The sequence below is a fragment of the Rhipicephalus microplus genome, unplaced genomic scaffold, assembly GCF_043290135.1.
Source record: "Rhipicephalus microplus isolate Deutch F79 unplaced genomic scaffold, USDA_Rmic scaffold_65, whole genome shotgun sequence".
Lineage (NCBI taxonomy): Eukaryota > Metazoa > Arthropoda > Arachnida > Ixodida > Ixodidae > Rhipicephalus > Rhipicephalus microplus.
Genome location: NW_027464638.1, coordinates 1,084,297 through 1,103,063, shown reverse-complemented (window position 1 = coordinate 1,103,063; position 18,767 = coordinate 1,084,297). Strand labels below are relative to the sequence as shown.

At 39.2% G+C, this 18,767-nt stretch overlaps 1 long non-coding RNA gene across 2 annotated transcripts; it reads left to right on the top strand.

The window, feature by feature from the left end:
- The first annotated feature begins 945 nt into the window (after positions 1-945).
- Positions 946-15,891, top strand: LOC142790035 (uncharacterized). 2 transcript variants are annotated; one of them, XR_012889367.1, is made up of 3 exons: positions 946-1,719; positions 14,318-14,410; positions 15,730-15,891. It is a non-coding gene; the product is annotated as an uncharacterized LOC142790035 (long non-coding RNA). The 2 variants fall into 2 exon arrangements; XR_012889366.1 differs by lacking the exon at positions 946-1,719 and having other exon boundaries at positions 12,865-14,410.
- Positions 15,892-18,767: the final 2,876 nt, after the last annotated feature.

The following is an 18,767-nucleotide window of genomic DNA, read 5'->3' as shown; positions in this document are numbered from 1 at the left end:
CGTATGCCATCTTAGATATTCATACGGCGTCGGCATTAACATATTTCTGCAGAAAACAGCAACTGGAGCGGTCGGCTGGGTGTTTTAGACAAGTGGGATTCGATCTCTAGAAATATTAAGTGATTTAACACTCCAAATTTAATTTTGTTGTGTTCAATTCAACAGTCATGATTTGCAAAACTGTATATGTTTTAAAAGTTGACTAATGTTTTAAAATGTTAAGTACACCAAAATAAAAGAAAACTTGTGCAACAGTATGATACACAGCATCCGCCCTGGCACATTAAAAGAAAAAAGACTTGAGAAGCTGTGTAGCGCAGCTGGCTACTCAGCTCCAGGAATGTGCTTGTACCAATGAATACTTACCCTTTCTTAACGGTTCTGTGGATTTCTAGGGCCTGATTATTTCCTACGGCCAATCAATTTTTTTAATGTACATTTCTTTTATGTCACTGGAAAGCTCGTAATTCAGAATGTCTAATCACGCATTGGCAACACAAAAAAGGCAATGAAATAGTTTTCACCAACCGTTGTTGCTGATGGAGTCTTATATGCAACACATGTTGAAAACAGTGGCCTACAGCTGTTCACTGCATTGGTACCAAATTCTGCCATGACAGAGTGCATGAGCAAAGTGCTGGAGAGATGGTGTGTGCATGCACTGTGGTTCAATGCAAGTTTTTTGTTGCTGTGGAGGAAGCTCCACTGCTGAGCATCAATTTCTTAACCTTTATGGTTAATAGGATGAATGCATCCCACTTTTTCCTCAGTAAAACTTTCTCTACCACTTTACGTTGCCATCAGCACAATGCCTTCCAGTTGTGGTGTACCAGAAACATTAAGGAAACTGAGAAACTATATATTGCACATTTACAATGCATAGTATCAGTGATACGTTGTGTTTAAAATCTTTTATTTTGTTAATTTTTTTTTCAGCCGGTGTCATATTGCGTACCAGGTAGCTAAAGTTTCAAATTTATGGTATTCTTCTGTTCAGATTTTTTAAAGAATTTTAGCATGCAACTATAGATTTTCTTTCTAAATTGCAAAAATTATATCTGCCTAAAATCATTGTGGAAGTGCACTCGAATGAAAAATGAAGCAGTTCCTTGCATAGCCTAACAACATAGCATATATGCATAACTGTTTTTTCATGTTTGATGGATGCCACAAAACAGCACATTCTTTGATATTTTTTATCATTATGAGGAGAGGCAATGAGACCAAAAGCTGTGGCTAAGACACTGTTGCTAAAATTTCATGCCAAAGGAAAAATATGGCAAAATTGCTGCTTCATACAGCCAGGAAGCCAAAGAGAACACGAATTTTCAAGATCATCAAATCATGCAAGATATATGAGAAAAGCAAATATGTCACACCTGAATAGAGTTCACGAATATGATGCAGCATTTGTTAACACACTTACAGCATTCAGTGCATTGACACCACGTCAAAGTGGCTTGCCATGATTCATTACCACAATTTTAATTATTTGCGAAAATGCAGACTTAACTGAGATGTTTGCCCTTATTCATTGCAGATACAAGACAAGACATGCATAGACACAGCTTCGTTAAATGTGAATGAAAAGCAATATTCTCCTTTTTCTTTATTTTCATATGAATGCATGCACTCATCTATGCCTGCTGTTTTCTCCTTGTTTTCGACGAGTTTCAATATTATCGCCACCTACCGACAAGACAGACATAAGCTGAAAGGGTACGTGTATGTGAAGACATTGGGACCGAGCCGCTAGACTCAATGCCACAGGCAGAGGCGCAGAATTGCGTAGAAAATCTGAAATTAAGGTTCACTGCACTTTTTCTCCCACAGCTTTAGAAGTGTTCCTCTGTACTGCTTCCATTGGGCCTTTTTGGGCAAGAAATTTGGCAGCAGAATTACAGCTTAGTGCCCTTATGAGACAATGTGACATGTGTTGCCCCACTTATTCAAAGATGCTTCATGAGTTGATGAGACACATGCGTCCCACTTTTTCTCATAAATTGATGGCCATATTTTAGTGAAGATTGAGTCACACTATTTTTAGGCATGAAGTTATGCAAATTTCTGTTATTATGTGAAAAATATCGATGAATTCACGAAGGGTAAGTTAAATTGCATAATAAGCAAAATTGAAAGTGAGAATGCAATATATATACTATATAATGTTAAGCCAGATTAACGATTGTCTGAGCTGCAGCAGGCAACGTGCAGAAATTCTACGGAACACGATACTAAGCTTTTGCCACGAAGCAGTGTAATGGCACAGCTGCTGTGATTTTCAAACACCATTTTAAAATACATATACAACTCAAATTACTCAAGGGAAAGGGAGCTTGACTTTATCCTACTTCTGCATGTTTCCAAATAAAGATCTATTTACACTTCCTGGCCAGTTAATTGCTGTACCCCTAAACAGACATAAAAGTGAAAACCATGACATTTGGTAGTCTAACAATGGACCTAGGGATTTCAACATCACACCAATGTGATTTGGCATAAGCTGTAAAAGCTTATTCAATCAGTCATACATTGTTACCCTTTTATGCCAGTTTTAACGCGATAGTTTTAAAAATCTCGTGGGCATCATTGATTGTGAGTGATGAACCTTGTGAGCAACCGGAAAAATCAAGAAACATGCAAATAAAATAAGTAATAAAAAATTTCCCAGTTTGCGGGAGGATCAAGCCCAGGCCGTTTGCATGGCAAGCAGACGTTCTACCGCAAAGCCACACATCTGCTTGGAAATTAAGGAAAATAACTTCATCTGCTTGAAAATGCAGTGAAAATAATGTTAGGCTTTGCAAACACATGTGTCCTGTATACTGTCTTCACAATTCAATATGTAATATCACAGTAATATTTCTTGATACAAGTGTGCATTGTAATCAGGCATCAGAACATGTGATTATCTTAAGGACTGCATAGTTAAAAGGTGGCCAGCCATACCAAAACGCACACATTTTGAACACATTTCCTTCAGACCACATAGTGAGCACATACTTCGAAAATATTTCATGCACCAAGCGCTTGAAGTACGCACTAGGGCCGCCAGGGTATCATTATCGTGTTCAATTCTTGAAAGCGAACCTTAAGGGTCGCCCAATTTTTCTTTTTGAAGTGATGGAAATGAAGCATTATTCTAACCATGAATATTTTTATGCCAGCAATTAGACTAGTAGGTTAGCTCAGTGAGCCATTTTTGCATATATATCAGGTTTATTTGACTCAAGAAAAGCAATATTATTTTCAAATGGCACTGTATGCCAAATACCTGACATAGTGTCTATTGTTGGACATTAATTTCCAGGTATCCTCGGCCCTCCCTCTTCCTCTCGTTGAAGGGCCTGTTCTTTGTTTAAGAAAAGGTGGCAACCCTGGTGGCCGCAAAGTGTGAAAACAGTTTAAAAATATTGAAGCAGGTTGTGTAGACAACAATCTACAGACAGTGAGTGGCATACAGAATTGACTTGGCTGTCTTTAATGTGTGTGTGGGGGGGGGGGGGCATAAAAAAAGCTGCTACAGGGCCAAAACAGATGCCTTAATTGCAGTGGCAACTATGCAAAGGGGCAGCTGGAAAGTCTATTTAAATCTTCCAAACATGAGCGTCTCGAATTCGCTGTAGTTTTATCTCGAACAAATTAGGACTTGAAAAAAAAAGAAAACCTAGTCCTCATATATTTGAAACAGGCACATATTGCAAGAAGGCTGTTGATAAACCAGGAACAAGTTTAGCCATGCCTTCATTGTTGTCAATTGTGAGCACACAATACATACCACAGCGATACTTTTGGGAAGCACACCTTGATGTGACCGAGGTTAGGGGCACAGGCTTTCACCCAGGTGCCGGGGAAGAAGACACCTTTGAGAGGCTTCTTGACGACAGAAACACACGATTTATTTACATATTTACAGGTGTAAAAAACACAAGGCGTCGAGATGCGCTTTTACAGGAGACAGGACTGGCCGTAACGAAGGCCACAGAGAGAGCCCTGAGTGCACATGCGACGCGCTTTTCATATCCTCGATCCGTGCATGCGCCTCTCCTCAAACACGAACTGTCTGTCCCAGCGACGCTGATGCGTGTTCCCTGCAGCACACCCAGACACCTTTTGCGTTTCTGCTGGACGCGTACCACATTTGGCTGGTACGCCAATGAGCGTCTATTGCAGACTTGGTCCTTGCACTGCCAGTCATAACATTTGAATGGATACTGGCAAGCTAACTGGCACCTCCGAACCTGTGCCGCTTTAGAATACGGGTCCCATCTGCAACGAACCACTTCTTAGCAGCAGAAGAAAACAAGAATACTTCTTGTTTTTTTTTTTTTGCTTACCCGAGGCAACATTTGAACCAGCGAATTGAAAGCTGAGCATAATAACTCTTCAGCTATTTATGCATGGTGACAGAAGAAATCATAGCCTTAAATAGTAAATAGTATAGGGGGTGGGAAAGGCAAGGGAGGATGCAAAGGAGAGAGTGAAAAAGAAGATGGGAGAACCATTAGAAAGAGGAGAAAGAGAAAAAAACAAGGGGAGAAACCAATTGTGTAGAGAGAGCAAAAAATACAAATATATTAACTAAAAAAAGCAGGGTTGTGCAAATATTCAAATGCTTTGAATATTTGAAGGAACAGTACTGTATTCAAACTCGCTTCGACTCGATTTTAAATTATTAAAAATTTTGAAGTATTTGCAATGAACAAATAGTTAACATTGATCTGCACATAACCTCCTGTGAAGGTGATTTCACTGAAGCATAGAGTGCTATGCTGTGAAAGCACCTATCCAAGAGAATTCGCACTGCCGCAAAACCTCTTCAAAGTTTAAGGGGCACTGCAACTCTTATTGAATATGGTCGTAAAATGCGGCCAATTGGTAGTCAAGACTCCCGAGAACAGGTGAGCCAAATATTGTTGTGCAGCACAAGGCCACAATTTCTCAATAAATGTTCAAGTTCACCTGAAAATTGCTTTCTTTTCACTCGACAAATTGCGCTACAAGCTCAAAAATTACCCATTACTGCCATTGTATCAGCGATTGGCTGATTCGAGCATGGCACATTGGACGTTAATGGGGCCAGGCTCACTTGGACTATGATCGAGTCGTGAGTTTGAGTGAGTACAGCAGAGTAATATTACATGAGTTTGAGTTAGAGTGAGTGTCTCATTCATAGAGTATAAGTGGACATGGCGCAATGCGCAGTGCTTTATAAGCGCTGTGCCGTGTCCTATCGTGTAGCTCGACAAAAGAAATACTGAACGCTGCATGTAACAGCAACGCGCGTCCTCGCGTCATGAAAGCATGCATGCAGTTCCAAGTGCATAAATGGAACGAATTAACGCACATGTGAAGAGCAATACGAAAAGCTCTTTCACAGCATGCAGATTATCAACAAAAAGGCGTCATACACAAACAGCCTTCTTGTGATTGGTTAAACCTAAGAAAGGTAATTCATATTAATTTTACCGTTGCTGTTTTACAAATGTGAGTAAAGATATTACAGGCGAAGCATTTCTTCTATCTATCTATCTATCTATCTATCTATCTATCTATCTATCTATCTATCTATCTATCTATCTATCTATCTATCTATCTATCTATCTATCTATCTATCTGTCTAGCCGCTCACATCTGGGTGCTCTCGTGATCACCTTCTTAACTTGGCGTGAACCAAAATTAGTATGGGAGAGTTCCATAGTTTGACGAATACGACGCGCCGGTGAAGACATGAATAAGGTCACAATCATGTTACGCGTGTCGTCAAACGCTTCCTGCTGAACAGTGACACATACCCGCGGGCGGCTATGTGCCCCAAGTAATTGACACTTAATTTTTTGCATCTACCCAGGAATGACGAGAACACACGTGGAAAATTTTGACGCGTGAGCATTGAGAAATTATGAACCATTTCCCCGAAGAGAACCCTGCTGGGATGCGAAGCAGCAGTGGTGCTCACGTCGTTGACCCAGTTGAAACGGGCGTCGACGCGGGTGCTGGAAGAACGGCTGGAAGCGAACTCGGTGTATTGTTTACTCAAGTAAACGTTTGTTTGAAACACAAAGACATGGGAGGCGGGTTGGGTTTCGTGTAAGTTTCATCGCAGATAACGAGCTAAAAAAGTGTTTCCACTCGACGTGCGGTCGAGCGTTGCGGGTGGTGGAGAGGGTGAAGTGGGAGAGATGTGTGTTATGAGCGGGTGGAGGAGCCGGCAGCTGCTGCGGGTGTGACGTCAACGTGCATCTGCGACTTGACCTACTTGGCAGTGCTCCAATACCTGCGGCGAGAGAAACGCGCTGTGGTGCGTTCGCACGGACGTACGTACGGCGTTAAACACGTGAGTCAGAGATGCTTCGCATCTAAAAAGCCTTACATCGGCAGTGCTGACCCGTAGAATGCAAAGAATAAATGTCGCGGTCCCATCAGGAATCAAACCCAAGCATTCTGCGCGGCACTCAAGCATATTCTACAACAAAGCCACGCCAGATCTCGGACCTACTTTTCAAATAGCTTAATACCTTCATATGGTCATGAAACGTAAATAGTGGTTGCAGTAGTGGCAATCCAGCTTTATAAACATTACATATGTACTCCTATAATGCAGCTGTGATATCGGGTTGACGTCAATTGTTGCTAGGTGCCATGCACTGAAGTTGATTTATGCAGCAGCGTCCAGGACTACCATCCTCACTAGCACCAGCACTTCATACCAGCTTATTGATTCTGGTGTTCCTAATGCTCAAGTTCATGTTTACATCATTGCACAAGTGCAAACAACTGGTTATATAAACACTTGGAATTATTCAATGTATGTCTGTGTGTGGAACATTTGGACGTATATTTGGCATAATTTCATGACGTGCCGCTATAAAAAAATCACAACATGGTCATGCTAAGCATGCCTCCGCATGCTTCGCATAATGTCGATTCCGGAGCTACGTGGAATATGCTGAATTTTTCAGAAATATTCTTGGGCAAGACGTACTTTCGGCATGAATCTTGACATAAGTATGTGTCAGTTTTTTACAAGAAAATGTAACTCTTAGAAATGCTGATTACCATATTTTTAATTGTATAGTCAGTGTACTGAACATTTTAAGCAGTACTCTCTTTTATATTCATACAAAACACAGCTGTAGTGTACGGCTCATAGTTGAAGAAAATGCTGGGAAAGCACAACTTTCACTTTTGCAGTCAAGACGACATAACTTAAGGGCCCACTGAACGTTTGTGTTATGCATGGTGTACTACTAAGTTATTACCGTTACTTCGTGCGATCAGGCTGACATTATGATCTGTGCATGATACAGCTCCTCAGCTGCACGATAGTGATTTTCATTGCAAAGCTGTTTTCTGGAACGACAGGCATGAGAATTTTGGGAGAGGATGTGACAACGAGCATGTACGCTAAATCTGAGTGCACCGTCAATTCAGTCGATCTGTGTATAGGAGCGAAAATTTAGCCAGGTAACGGTAAAAAAGTGACGCATAGGGAAAAAACGACGAGCCCTCAAAAATGAAGGCGAGAGAAGTTCAGTGTGCGTGTGCCTCCTTCTTTCTCTCTTTTCTTCTCTCTTTCTCTTTGAGAGCTCGCCTTTTTTTTTCTTGCTCTGTTCCCTGTTTTATCTTTCCTCTTTGTTTTCTTTTCTGCCTTTGGATGCATCACTTTCTACATTCTTTCCTTTCCAGGTGAAAATACTCCATGGTTTCAGTTCACTTTAACTGAAACCATGGCTGTATACAGCTGGGACTAAGTACGAGCCAACACATTAGCAACATGTTCCAGTGGTCTCAGCATGAACCACTCGAGACTGAAAATGAAACCAGCTGGCCTGGAAATGGAATCAGCTGAAATTATTTGTTTTAATGAAACCAGTTGGTGTGAATTATTATTATTATTATTATTATTATTATTATTATTATTATTATTATTATTATTATTATTATTATTATTATTATTATTATTATTATTATTATTATTATTATTATTATTATTATTATTATTATTATTATTACCTTCCTTATGGCCATTCTCTTCATCCCAGAATAGCTGTAGTGCAAGGCAAATAAGTGATAAGGGCTCATTGCCTTCATGATGGTTTTTTTTTTTGTACATCTAATGCTGACATTTACAGTTCATGGTATGCCAGTACAAGTTTAATTTCAAAAAGGCACAGGGTATTTCAAGCAGTGCAAACAACTTAAAAACAGTTTGTGCAAAGCACAGGACATATGCACAACCAAATATTGCTGTGTGCTGCATCGAAGTTTAAACGGGCTGGCACTCCCTTACCTCCTATTGCCTAGCACCTCTCTGCTAGAGGAGGACATGGCACTGCAATTTATAGAAAGGCATAAAGCTACTCTGAAAAGGTCTAACTGCTTTGCCTCATACTGCCATCACCTGATCTTTTGGAGATAAGGTAAGGTTGCATGAGAAACAGGTAGCCGTGCATCAGTCATTCCCTAATACATACCTCCTTCAAAAATCCAAAACATCCCCGGGATGTCCTGTAATGACGAAAATATTCTTGTCTTGTAGGGTGTGCCACAAGACTGGCTGATATATCTGAGTCCATTAAATGCAGTTAAAATATGTAGGTCTTTATAAGGACATTATAAATACTGCCTTGAACAGTGTAACAGTGAAATACAGATTTAATAAGTAAACTGCAAATCAAGTGCAATGTTATCAATGCAATAATAATAATAATAATAATAATAATAATAATAATAATAATAATAATAATAATAATAATAATAATAATAATAATAATAATAATAATAATAATAATAATAATAATAAATATATTATTAACATGATTATAATAGTATTGTGGGGTTTACACATACAAAGTAACTAATTGCAAGGATTAAAAGGGGGTGCACAGGAAGGCAATGAGGTATATTTATAACAAATTCAATCTAACGAATTCTCCTACTAAGTTGCAAACGAAAGCTGGTCTATTAACACTACAAGGTAGGGCAAAAATAGCAAAACTAAAGATTTTGTTTCAATTAATTCATAGTGACATAAACATCGACACGTCAAAAGTAATTTTTTTCTGTCATTTTAAGTTAACACCTTACAGGAACTCACAAACACATAATAAATACATTTTTAAATCAAGTTGCTATATATATATTCATACTTCCCCCAAACCATAAAAGAATGTAAACCAAATAAGTCCTTTTGGTACTGATGCCTCATCTTTCACTGTGTCCTTAGATATGGTACAAGCATCACGCATAACCGAGAGGAGTGAAAACAAAGAAAGGAAGGCAGTATTTGCCGAACAGTATATTAGACAGCGCTTTCTTAAGAATTACATAGAAACTGCAGTTGGGTAAAGATAACTAGATGGCGCTGTACCCCTACTCTCAGATTGGCTGCATGGGGGGCTGTGCCTGGATATGCATAGAATGAGCGGATCTCTCAGTGTCCTTTATAGTCAGCATATGTAGTGGATCGTTGGTGGGACATGAACGAAGCAGAGTGGGGGGCACGTTAAAGACGCTTGCGCTCGGCTCCTTTGGAACGCGTCTCATCGGTGTTACCCATGCGTCATCTGCATTCTCAAACGCGATCGAACGCATAGACGCATGCATGGACGAACGCTTCACCCCACTCATCATCAATCACTCCAGGAATATGCTGTAATTTTTTAATTTTCTTTTTTTCTTCTGGAATTTAAAAATTTATTATTATTTTTCCTCATTTTAACTTGCACATATGTTGTAATACCACTACTAATATTATATTCTAACAAAGCTTATTCAGCAGCTAAGTACCTCTATATCACCCTACATTTCATACAACACTACGCAGTGTAGATTTAAAACTACGCTTCAAAGTTAGACTCCACTTATTTACTCATAAATTGTGCCATTCTCTTGATGGAGTGATTCATAGACTGAATTATTTTAGAATTTTCTAACACATTTGACAAGGTCAGTCATAAACATTTACTTTAAAATTAAGTCATCTGGACCTTGGCACTACCGAACAAAGTTTAGTACTTTGAATGCTTCGTATGAAATTGAACTCACTTTGTGCTCAGCTAAGCCCAGCTTATTTCTCATTTTAACTGCCAATGCCCCTTCCTTGCTATCATCTAAATTTCGTCATGATTTGCTGATAATAGTGTTGTCATTTGTGAAATTACTAACAGAAACTATTTGTACCACATGTTATAGATATATTGCTAAAAAAATAGGCTGGAATTAATCTGAAACTCCAGCACTAACTATAAAGTTAGTGCAGGATAAATACCATATTCTTTCGTCACGATCGTAAAAATTCACGTGGCAGAGGCATACTCATCGCCACTAAAAAAGAACTATCATGCTCTCTAATCAACACATCTTCACAACTAGAATCATTATGGGTAATATGCCGTGCCCCTCCCGAAGCAATAATACTTGGCGTATGCTATAGGCCCCCTCGAACTGACCCAGACTTCCCCCGCAAACTTAACGAAATCTTATCCCAGCTAACTAATAAACACCCTAACGCACGTGTTCTGCTTTATGGAGATTTTAACTTTCCCTCCATTAATTGGCTCAATCAGGTTTCACCAACCTCTGGAAATACTGAAGCAAGAGAATTCGTTGATGTTTGCCTCAACTTTAACCTCCAACAGGTAACCGAACTAACGCACATCACTAGTGAATCCTCAAACGTTTTAGACCTGGTATTAACAAATAGCCCCGAAAGCTTAAAATCTATTGCATACTTACATGAAATCAGCGATCACAAAGTCATCCACACCATATTTAACTTCACCCCAAAAATACGCTCCATTTTCCGCAAAACGATTCACTTGTATGATAAGGGTAATTATGAATTAATTAATCGTGAATTACGAGATTTCCTACCATACTTCGAACTCAATCTCGGTTCCTGTTCTCTCAACGACAGCTGGCTAATGCTTAAGGACAAGATAACTGACTTGACTAATAAATTCATCCCCACAGTGAGCTTTACTGCCAATAAAAATAAACCATGGTTTTCCACAAGTTTGAAAACATTTGAAAATAAAAAAAGCGCCTCTTCCGAGCTGCGAAGTTTAATGGTAATGCGTGCGCATGGGGCAAGTACTATGCTGCGGAAGATGCTTATTATGCTGAAATTATAAAAGCGAAACATACATTCTATCACAATGATTTAACTAAAATTCTGAAATCTAATCCTAGAAAATTCTCGGAAATCATAAACCTGCAACTAACACGAGACATCACGCTTACAAACGATAAAAATGAAGACGTAAGCGACACTGTTTGTGCCAATATCTTTAACACCGCGTTTTCATCAGTGTTCACTAAAGAAGCCAACGTACCATTTCTTACGCCACCTACTACGACATTACCAGCGATGGACCCTGTTGTGTTATCCGTTAGTGGCATTTCATCACTCATTGACAAATTAAAACTTTCATCATCAGCTGGCGTAGACAATATTAACTCTAAATTGTTAAAAAATACTAAGGAAATTATTGCAGTGTACTTTTCGATGATGTTCTCATTGTCACTCGAAACAGGAATTTTACCAGACGACTGGATGGAGGGAAAGGTCATTCCAATCCACAAATCAGGTAACAGACAGTCCCCCCTAAATTATTGACCCATCTCTCTAACAAGCGTCCCCTGCAAAATCATGGAACATATCATATAATTACACATCATGAACTTTCTTGACACCAACAATTTTTTTCATTTTTCCCAGCACGGATTTCGTAAATCATTATCCAGTGAATCCCAACTTGCTATATTTATTCGTGATATACACTCTTCTCTCAACCATCACTTTCAGACCGATTCAACCTTTCTCGACTTCGCAAAAGCCTTTGATAAGGTACCGCACAAACGCCTACTGTTAAAACTTTCCCAGCTGAACCTGCACCCCAACATTCTTGCATGGACCACACAATTTCTTACTAACCGCTCTCAGTTCGTCTCCATTAAAAATACCCGTTCTAGCTCCCTCCCAGTAACATCCGGCGTCCCCCAAGGATTTGTACTCGCACCCCTCTTGTTCCTAATATATATTAATGATCTTCCTGTTCATGTATCTTCCCATATCCGTTTATTTGCCAATGACTGTGTCATCTATCACACAGTTACTAACATTTCTGATCAAACTACACTCCAACAGGATCTGGATCTCGTGCAACAGTGGTGTGATCTTTAGTTAATGAAGCTTAACCCTACTAAATGCAAACTCGCCTTATTTCAACGCCAGCATAATCCTTTATAATTCTCATACCAAATCTCTAATTCCACTATCGAACAAGTTCAGTCATAAATACCTAGGCGTCACCTTAACATCTGAACTTTCCTGGAACACTCACATAAACAACATCATATCATCCGCGAACAGACCCCTCGGTTTCCTAAAGCGTCATTTGCATCACGCACCACTAGACATAAAACTTCTGGCTTACAAATCGCTCATCAGACCTAAACTAGAATATGCAGCGCCCATCTGGAGCCCGCACCAGATATACCTAATAAACTAAATAGAATCTGTACAAAATCGTGCCACTAGGTTCATTCACTCTTCATAATCATATGAAACAAGCATATCATCCCTAAAACATGACATTGATATTGATAATCTTTCTGTGCATCACCGCATCGCCAGCCTCTGTTTGTTTCACAAGTTCTTTCACAGTTCCCTCAATCAAGCACCTTACATTATCCCACCAACGCGCATATCTCACCGCACAACCCATTCTTATTTAATCGCATGCGCGCTCGCACTACTACTTTTGCTGCCTCATTTTTCCTTCGCACAGCAGTGGACTGGAATGGCCTTCCCCGTGACATTGTAGCCATCACGTGTTTATTTATTTATTTATTTATTTATTTATTTATTTATTTATTTATTTATTTATTTATTTATTTATTTATTTATTTATTTATTTATTAGAATACCCTCAGGGCCCGTAGGGCATTACAGAGGGGGTGGGTACAACATTTTATAACACACAAGAAAAAAAGACAAAGAAAAGAAACAAGTGTCAGATGCGCAAATCAGGAAGGCAACATAAATCAACTAAAAATGTATAAGTAAGAATTCAAGCACATACAAGACAAAGATATATAATGGAAACTGCGTATAGTTACAAACATTGCTGAGTAATTGCAGTCTTGAATAACAAAGGGTCTGTTATTATTACAACGGAAGAGGGAAGGTGTTCATCAACGTTTGCGCAAAATATAAATACATATTGCTTGTCAGAAGATCACTCTCTGTAACCTCCATTTGTTAACCTACCCCTTATGTAATACCCCCTCACCGGGGTCTTTAAGATAATAAAGTGAAGTGAAGTGAAAGTTAGCAATGCTAACCACATGCTTGGCTTGTGCGAGAAATGTCGCACCACTCCTTCCTTTCTTAATGTTAACGTACAATCAAACCAAAACATGTGCATGCATGTGCCTTTAACACATTTTGTAAACAGATTTGTCCAATGCCTATGAACAAGCCTTACCAATGCCTTTTGGCCTGTTTGACACTTCAGGGCCTTCGGTGCACTGTAAGGGCACAAGAAAACTTGTGGGTCTTAAAAGTGACTTGTTTCAAGACTTTGCAATATGATGGTTGATTGAAAGTGATAAAATACTGAAGTTGATAAATGAGTTAGTTGTGGTGTCTTGTATAATAATATGCATACTCTTAAAAAAAGAAGCAAGCATGCAAATTACTAAATTCATAATGAAAACTTAATGAGATCAGTGAAAGATTGGTTGTTGTGGTAACTCACCTGCAGTTTGATTGTAATTATGGAATATGAATGTTTAACTATCTTGAGTTTTAATGAACTGGCATTTAGTTTGTGAATAACAGTATGCTAAAGAGCATGTACATATTCTTGTTTGGTTGTACAACAACAGCATTAGGAAATATTTTTAAAGAATGAGTGGTAAAAAATTTGTGGCACAAGCCAAGAACATTATTAGCATTGCTCATTTTGTAGCCAGCCTGGACATTCGAGAATAATTTAACAGACATCTGCCCAGCCAAGTATTTAAAATTACCAAGGATGTTTCAAGGGATGACTACATAATAATTGCACCTGCATGCATGAGCTTTTGTCTCTCAAGTTTCATGCATGTGCTTCGTCATGGCAGAGCATGGTGCAAATACACCCAATGGTTGTCAGCCACTGTTTGGTACACAAGTTGCGCAGCAAAACGAATTTGAAATAAAATTTAACACAAAATGTTTAATTGCTATTTCCCAGTTGATGTATTATTTCCATTGCAATATAAAAACAAGTACATCAAATACTGGCTGTATCTCCCTTTGCAGCTATGATAAGGACTCCTAGAAATCTTAAAAGTAGGAATCAAGTATCTGGCGAAAACATCAAGCCCTTAAAATCTACAGAAGTGTTAAGCAAGGGTAAGTGACAATTGTATAGGTAGCAAAATTACTTTCCTAGAGCGAAGCAGCCAGCTGCACTAGATAAGCTGTCATGTTTAATGCGTATCACCTGCCAGGGATGAAACTTATGATACTTTTACACATTTTCGCTTTATTTCAGTGCACTTAACATTTTAAATTTTATTAAATTAGTAAAAAATGTTTAGTTCTACAAATAATGGCGACTGAATCAAATAGAACAATATTCAACTTGGTATGTGAAATCGTAGAATATTTTGCACACTCTTCGAATTTGGCAGTTACAGAATTTCCCTGCGACGCATACTTCTCCATATGGGCTTTACACGTTTTTTAGAGAAAGCTTCTGGGCCATCATCGTGAAATAATTTTTTTTAATTAAGCCATCATAGCAAGTGTGGTACTTCATTTGTTTTTTGCAAAGCAGTTGTAGGGTTCACATATCTCTATTTTCAAGAAATATGAAGTGAATGAATGAAAGTATAGTTAGGCAGCTAACTGAATGATATAATGACCCGTATGGACTATGACCACTGGAAGGGTGGAGCGTGTGTTGTTACACGTGAACTTACAGGCTGTTAAGGGTAGATAGACAAATATGGCTGATTGTGTGTAAGTATTAGGGCATGTCAGTTCAGATTAAATACCAGACAAAGATTACAGGCAGCAGTCCTGATAGATGTGAACTGTTGGAAGCAGTTCAAGCTGGAAAAGAAGTGGTGTATTTAATTGTGACACATTTGTTGAAACTTTGAAAACCAGGAAAATTTCTCGGGCAGGCAATGTTAAGTGATGTTTTTGATGACTGTGACATTGCACACTGTCACTCTTCACATGTGTCTGTTTCCTTATATATTTTCTACCAAAGCCACAAACAAAGATAGATGGCAGTTAACTCGCGTCCTGTTCCCTGTCTTATGCAAGTGTCATTCTGCACTTTATTACCTTAGAAGTACTTGCTGCTAGGCAGGTTGGTATAACATTATTAGGGAAAATTCTAGACGATGCGAATGTGTGGTGCAGTGTAAATATTTTCTGTAGTTCAGCTGTGACCGATGCTCTTTCTCTGTGCTTTTTCATTTTTCCAGTGGTACTTAGGCGTCTATTATTTTTCCCCTTAGCTTAATTAGCTCCCTGAAGCTATGCATCATCTTGCCCATTAACAACCATTGTTAAGCTATTGTATGTGGCATTGTTGATGCAAAATGACCTTAGAGTATATGCTAAAGCTCCTGCAGGATCACCGGCTGAATGTGACAACCAGTTCACCATTTATAGGACCCGAAGTATTGATATTTTCAATATATTTGTTCGCACAGTGCTTCATTGGAGTCATGCAAGCTTAAAACATGGTGCTCCCACAGAGAAATTTTTCTTCCTGTGCTGTGACCAACGGGAAAACTATGTAGACAATAATGAAAAGAGATCACAACTAGGCTTAGCTGTGTGATGTCTGCCTCAATAAAAATGTAATAAATTAATGCAAGTGTGCTTGTATAACCATGGTGTTGCCAGTTTATTACTACATTTGATATGAATCTCTGCTCGCTCCACCATGGGGTTCCTAAGGGCATACACAGTCTTACCTCTGAGACAGCATTGCCAGAACTAATTTCACTGTCACAATCTTGAACAGGTGTGCAACAAGCATGCGCCAATGCAGAAAACACAAGAGAAGTGGTCACTGCTTGCATGTTCAAGGTCGTATACACGCACACCGGACTATGATTTTGCAGTGTCTTACATTTTGAGTGGAGTATACATCGTGATGGCGGGAGCCATCTCTGTGGTCACCAGCTAGACTGTCACAATGTGCATATTGTTGCTTCAGACAACTGTTTAGGACAAAAAAAAGGGCACCGTAGAAAAAAAATATTTTTAGGCTAATGTAAGAGCTTGTGGTGAGGAGACTCTCAAAAGGTATATGGTGTGTCATCTTGCAATAGAGAAGCAACATTTATACCTAGTTTATGTTAGTAGGAGTCTGCTAAACATTGGCCATACAAGCTTGTGGCTAGAGAAGGATGATGTTCAGAAGATGCCCTCCTGAAATGTTAACCTGCACCGTCCTCCCTTGCCCTTCTTGGTGCACTGGAATTTTTGCCCTATAGGTACTAATTCCTTTAGTGGGTACTCTTGAAGGGCTTCTGAATAAGCTCACTCTTACCACCTGCTTTACCCAAGGGCAAATCCTACTGTTGGAACTTGTTTGCTTGGCAGAAATTTTTAACAGGAAAAGAAGCTTCACTCGTTACACAAATAAAGCTACAGCATTGCAAGATTACTATGATGGTATGTACACAGACCTCCCACATACAACTCACTGAAATGTCACCACTTACCTCTATGGTGAGCCTGATTATGCCTTAAGACAGCATGTAAGTTTCTTGATCCTATACTTTTTAATCAGTACATGAACCTTGAAAAAACAAGATCATCACGTGCAGTCCGTAAAACCAGTGCTTAAGAACTGCAATAATGCCATCGAAAGCATCAGCGAAAGTAAATGCACCCTGCTGGAAAGCAAATTCTGCATGAAGCCTGTAAATGTACTGTTAACAAAGTCTTCTCGACAACTTCATGGTCTATTTCTGCAATTTGCATAATCCTGTTTCATACATACCTTGCTGCTCACCCTATAATTATTGACCTCTGAGTGTTACTCAAGTGACCATGCGCATTTAACATACCTGCAAGCCTCAGTGCTAACCTAATGAAATTGGAGACTTTAATAAAGTAATGCTCTCTAATGCTCACCCCTTCAAAAAAAGTTTTTAGCATCCCCTGAAAACCTATTCTTTAAAAATTTGATCATCAGAGTTGCGATGTATCTCCACACCTGATGACAGACATTTGTCCAATTACAGCCACATTATAACAACAAGCAGCCTTTGTAAGATGCGTGGAAACGTGCCATCATCTCAGGTCAACATGTTTCCTGAAACCAGCTTGCTCTTAGTTATGCGACAGAATAGTTTTCATAAATCATTTTCTTGCTAAGCTCAACTTGCCCCATGACAAACTGTGTGTTTAATTTTAGACCATTCTTGGGGAGCTATTTTTCTTAATAACTAAAGAAAGCCCGATAAAGTGAAGCATGAGCTTTTAAAAGGAAATTTGCAAAACATGCACAATCGTCTCCAATACCTAGCCTGAGTATATATTTCATTAATAATGATCATTTTCATTTTAGAACACATATCTGATGGCACAAAATCTGGAGTACCAAGGAGTCTGTCACAGGTATCTTTCACTTCTTTATTAGGGGTCATGCAACAATTTTAAATTATTCATGCGATATACTAGAAGTTTACTGCAGTGTGAATCACTTGCCACAATTAAAAAAGATAATTATGGGGGGAACATATGGACTCTTTACAAAGGTTGAAGTTGGTGCTGATGCCGTATGTCGCATGACCAGTAATGAGACAAAGCACGGCGCATCGCATTAGGCCTAATAGCAGTGCTACGCTTCCATTTCACACACACACACACGCGCGCATAATGTATGCTTTACTGCAATACACTGCAAGCACTTCACCCCATGACACTGGTGTATTGCGGCAATGTTAACTTTTAAAAAGACCTTTACGGGTTAGCAATTGAAGCTCGGCAATGCTCCCAGCAATGAAATTTCTATTTTATTACATTTTTTTCATTGTTATACACTTGCCTAAACTAGTGTTACCAGCCGTCCCGAATTCCGCTGGACTGTCCAAGACTTTGCCCGCGCTGTCCCAGTCGGGACAAATGTCCCCGATTTTTTCCGGACTGTTCAGTAAATGAAAAAAAAAAGAAGAAACGTTTTGCGTTATAAAAGGCATGCCAAGTAACGAGTGTCCGTCTGATCACATAGACAAAGAAATATTGCTGTGGTTAGCTGCAAGGAACTTTAAACACTTCAGCTGAACTTTAGCGTCAACTTTTACTAGAGCATTCTAGAGCGAGAGGAAGTGTCACGAAGAGCACATAGCAAAATTTAGTGCCACATCAAGAGACCGACGCAATGAAGAGAAGAAATAACGGATTTGTTTGGAAGGCACCGCAACAAAGAAAACTAATTTCCTCACCCACACACAACTACCTTCACTGTTGGTTACCCCAATCTAAACACACACTGCTAAGCAAACAGATTGCCATCATCTGCGACTGCTTAATAAAGCCACTCGGACAAGAACGTTCTCTAATTCCAACTTGTGCATTCCGTATCTATCTCACGCACTTAAGCAAGAACAAGCTTCAATGAAAGCGTTGGCACAGTATATACTTCCTCCCAAGTGACACCAGCTGTTTGATCGGTCCTCAAGCAACACGCATGCACCTACCATACATCCGCGTAGTACATGCATCAGACCAA